The sequence below is a fragment of the Rhagoletis pomonella genome, unplaced genomic scaffold (assembly GCF_013731165.1).
Source record: "Rhagoletis pomonella isolate Grant_MI unplaced genomic scaffold, Rhpom_1.0 Rhpom_scaffold_00002, whole genome shotgun sequence".
NCBI classification, from domain to species: domain Eukaryota; kingdom Metazoa; phylum Arthropoda; class Insecta; order Diptera; family Tephritidae; genus Rhagoletis; species Rhagoletis pomonella.
Window position 1 is genome coordinate 60,931,686 of NW_023458556.1, and position 5,194 is coordinate 60,936,879.

At 35.0% G+C, this 5,194-nt stretch overlaps 1 non-coding gene across 1 annotated transcript; it reads left to right on the forward strand.

The window, feature by feature from the left end:
• Positions 1-1,790: 1,790 nt before the first annotated feature.
• Positions 1,791-1,862, forward strand: Trnaa-ugc. Its single transcript has one exon. It is a non-coding gene; the product is annotated as a tRNA-Ala (tRNA).
• Positions 1,863-5,194: the final 3,332 nt, after the last annotated feature.

Sequence of the window (5,194 nt, forward strand, 5' to 3'; positions counted from 1 at the left end):
ACGGAAGCTAACAGACAGGCTAAGTCAAAGCCGAGTTCAGACTCTATTGTGAATTGTTAATGGGAAAGTGGGGAGGGAAATTTTTGTTCCCTTATATACATGACATATTTTAAATAAGTATATATATTACGCAAATACCTCTCAAAATTACTCATTTCTATTGGTTTTTGTATTCTAAACCCATTCAACTAATCATATGTTTCTTTCCAGATACCATCAGGGTTGCTTAAGTAGCTAAACGGAAATTGTATACGAGTTGAGCGTTCTTTCGTCCCACCAAAAAATTCACATATAGCGGTTGTTAACTCTGATCAGTGTCGGTTGTGCAGCGAAGAACATGTAAAAGTAGGGCATATTATGTGCCACTGTAAAGCCCTCACTAGGACCAGACCTCGCTTCCTGGGATCACCATACCTAGAAGCACACGATCTTAATGGTATTCACCCAAAATACTCGCGAGGTTTCTTAGAAAAACTTGGATCAATTGAAACAAGACCTGTAGCCGAATATTAGTTTGTTACAAAAGATACGATCGGTCGAGGTAACTAGGTGACCTGTTCTCTCCTCTAAATCTAATCTTATCTAGGTTAACTTAATTATACTATTCAAACGAGTAGCAACCGTCTTCAAAGTTGTTATCTTAAATCTTTTTCGGCTAAAAAAAATTATACATATTAACAATTACTCATGATTTAGATTGGATTCGATTTCATAAACAAGTTCATAAATATAGTTCTGAAATAAAGCCTTTTAACAATTCGTTTGACTTATTATATAATTTGAATTTAACTTTTATGCGCATATGCGAAGTTATGCGAAGTACGCATAATCAGACCTTAACACGAGACGTTTCGGAAGTACATAATATATAAAGCAAAGGGCACCTCACGCAACACGTTTCAAGTTAACGACCAGTTGATCTCAGTTGTATGAGTCTTCGGTCTCATTCCACCTTTTACGAATCTGTGCAATACATTAAAGACATTCGCGCATTGCTTCAGTGAGAGGGGCACTGCCCAAGATCGTATTTTATTTTTGGCTAATATGTAACCTCAATTTCGACAACACTAAATTTTAAATACAATTTGACAAAAGTGTTTTGTATAAATAGTGAGCTTATGCAAAATTTATAGCTGTATTAAAAATTAACTTTTTGACTTGACGGTTATAAAAATTTATGTTTTCGTATGGTTCTTTAGAAAGCACTGCGTGTCAATAACTAATGCTTCTCGTTTAAGCAAAAGAGACATATATACATACATATGTACATATCGTCACCTGAAATGCAAAAAGACGTAACAACATCGTAAATGAAATGGAAAAAGTTGTGACTAATATTTTAATTAATTTATTTTTCATAAAATAATGTGTTCGATGAAATCCATCATACATATAAATCAAAGACTGAATTTTGAATTTTTTATTAGTTATAACTTTTGGCATTTCAATGATGATGTTTATTACGTCCTTTTGTATTTCAGGTGACGATATGTACATACAAATGTTTTAAATGTAAGTACTTAAACAATTGCAATAAGTTTTAAAATTTTTACCTTTCTCCATTCACTTTGCCGCTGGAAAAATTTCTAAAATACTTAAAAAATCATGAATGTTTAAATTTTAAGATTTTGCCGAAAAAAGCAAACATTTGCAAATTAGCTCGTAAACTGCAAGTAACTTCAATAAAAACACGAGTAAACACATTTTTGAGTCCAAAGGTCTTGTTATACTTTCTAAACGGCATACTGCTATCTCCAAGCGATCACTCTTTGACGCGGGGTAAGTGTGAAGGGGATGTAGCTCAGTGGTAGAGCGTTCGCTTTGCATGTGAAAGGCCCCGGGTTCAATCCCCGGCATCTCCAAGTTGGCAATTTTTTACTGTTGACATTTTAAATTTCATCATAAATTTGTTTATTTAAATTTTATTACTTTTCCAAATAGCCACATCGCATTATGGCTTGGGCTGACTTATACTTATGGGCATACATACACTTTAGTGCCAAACTGAGTACATGGTGGTTTTTGTGAAATATTTGCTAGCTTTTTAATGTAAACAATTTTTTGTTACTTTATGTTATTTAATCAAAACCATATATGTAAAGCAAATTTTCAATCTTCAAAATCAAAATTTTTAACTTTTAATCCTATATTTTTATAAAAAAAATGGCTATGCAGTTATATACCCATATAATTTTAGTCCGACAAAGTGCAAGTTTCTACCGGTTAAAAACTCGCGTTAATTTTTAATTTTTTTTATTTTTTTTTTTTGCTGGCGGCCTTTTCCATTTTTCTCTGGTGAATTTTGTTTGCAAAGAAAAAAAATCATTTAAATGCGCCTGTTGTATAGCAAAAAAAAGTAAGTGCGCCTGGTCCACACTAGAGAAGTGAAGCTTACGTTACTTATTATTTTGTCTCACAACCAATGTATACATACACACATCTGCTTTTGCTTAAGGATATATATTTTTCTCTTTTTTCTATCTAGATCCCTTCCTCTACCCCTGTTCGTTTTATTAACATTCATGTTGTTCTATTTTCCCATTGTATTCATTTTTATCCTTATACTCTATCGATAATAACGTCGAACAAAATATCGATAACAACACCGATAGTTAGATAAAAAAATCGATATCAAAATCGATGACAAATTCGATAAAAATTTAAACGGCAATACCATTCGTAGCAAAGTCGATTAAAAAATCGATAACTAAATCGACAAATATCGATAACAAAATCGATAAATATCGATAACAAAGTCGATAAATATCGATAACAAAATCGATAAATATCGATAACAAAATCGATAAATATCGATAACAAAATCGATAGATTCGACAACAAAATCGATAAGTATCGATAACCAAATCGATAAATATCGATAACAGAATCGATAAATATCGATAACAAAATCTATAAATATCGATAAAAAATCTATAAATATCGATAACAAAATCCATAAATATCGAAAACCAAATCGACAAATATAGATAACAAAGTCGATAAATATCGATAACATAATCGATACATATCGACAACAAAATCGCTAAGTATCGATAACAAAATCGATAAAAATATCGATAACAAAACCGATAAAAATATGGATTATTTTATCGATAAGTCTCGAGAATCCCGAAAATTTCTAAAATCCTAAAATAGTTCCCAGATTGAGTCTCTCTCCATATCTTTTCCCCTTCAATTACCTTTATTTTAATCTTTCTCTCCTATATTCGTCTTTACCTTTATCGGTATCCTCATCTTCATCTTTGTTTTTACTTTTATGTTTATCATTTTCTTCATCTACATATTCCCCTTCATCTTTGCTCTTATATATAAAAGTAAAGTGTTTAAATTTACTTTGATCTTCATTTTTGCCTTTATCTTTACGCATCTTTGGTTTTGTTTTTATTTTAACCTTTGCTTTTATCCTTTTCTTTATCTATGTACGTACTCACCTTTACTTTCATTCTTGTATTAGTATTTTTCTAAGTTTTATTCTTTAAGCTTTTATTAGCAATTTTTTGTTAAATTAATACCATACACTCAAGAAGCACTTGTTTCAGCCCCAATAATTTCAGTTGCACCATTTCCGTTGCGTCATTTCCGTTGCACCATTTCCGTGTACAATTTCTGTTGAATTTGCCAATTTACTCCCAACCAACCAACCGCCGCTAAAGAAGTTTCACTTCAAAAATCTTTCCTCCGCGGAAAAATATTTAGGTATTCCCTTGACTCCAAAGTGGCCTGGAGGCGCAACATTGGGGAAAGGGCAAAGAGGGCCTAGCAATGTTCTGTACCTGTAAAAGAAATTTCGGAGTACACCACAGTCATCCAACCGATTTTAGTCTGGTCCAGCACTGGACAAAAGCAGAAATCAGAGAGTAATTGGAAGAGTGCGGAGACTCACAAGGTTCGGTGAGTCAGGCGACTTTGAACGCTCACCACAAGAATCGCTGAACATGATCCTTTACTTGAAACCGCCAACAGGTATTCGTAACAAGCGCAGCCGCAAAGGGGCCCTTAGATTAAAGGAATCCTACTTGTGCAAGCAGACCCACGACGGGCACGCAGCGATCTTGAAGTAAATTGACAGCCAGGCGTCCCTGAAAGCACTACTACAACTGTAACTAATAACCTATGGATCAATCTTCCGTACAAAGGTCAAGTCTACGTTACCGGAAAGACCCAGAACAAACCTTTGGGATGACGATTTTGTAATAGTTATGGGGAGATAGCGGAGGTGAAAATATTGGAGCTTAACAGCTTCATCCGGGATAGTAAATGGTTTGACAGACTCTACTCTGACCAGGTGGGATAACCTCGGGTATAAGGATGTGCTTCCTTCTGGCGTTCATAGATGGTATCCACAATGGGCAAATCTGCCTCTGAGTAAAAGTAGCAGTGATTCGTACGTGCCTTCCTAATCCAACCTAACCTCCTAGTAACGCACAAAACGTCCTCGCGTATCGGGGCATATGTATACCACTGTTAGTGGTTATAATTTTGAAATGTTGAAGTACTTTTTCTATATAGGTCCCAGCTTAATGCAAAGAATAGATGAACCCTTTATTTCAATCGGAAATGTCGACACACAAATTTAATTTGTACTATGAGGTAATTTAAACAACTGTAAGCTTGGCAGGATGTGGTCTAGTGGTTAGCAAAGCGCCGACGTATCACTGAGCCGGTAATTATACCTACCTAAAAGCTATTGATCGGGGGAATAACCAGGCACCAATTGTGCCCATAAGCTACCAGTTTTGGACTAACTAATGCCCAACTGTTCCCCAAGAAGACTAATTCGTGGCTGCGCCTTTTGGAAACTAGACACATGGAACATACAAACATATGTATGTCCATATGTACATCCATACATGTACATATGTACACAAGTATAGATGTTTAACACCGGCAACGACTTTATTATCTGCAAACACAAGCAGTCAGCCACCGATTTGTAAGCCTGTCAAGTATTAAATACCTTACGGCGCTTTAGGCGCCCTCGCCAGTTTATTGTTGTTATTTTTATTTTATTTTATATTACTTACAATAGATGTCAATGAATGCACGGTGCTGCCAGCAAGAAGATCGTGATTCTTTCCGCTCCCCAAAAGAAGTGGCATTGTGCGGTGCGCAGGCGCACAAGTGGCTATCGTTGAGTACCTACTCGTTACATATCGTCATTCAAAGTAAAAAA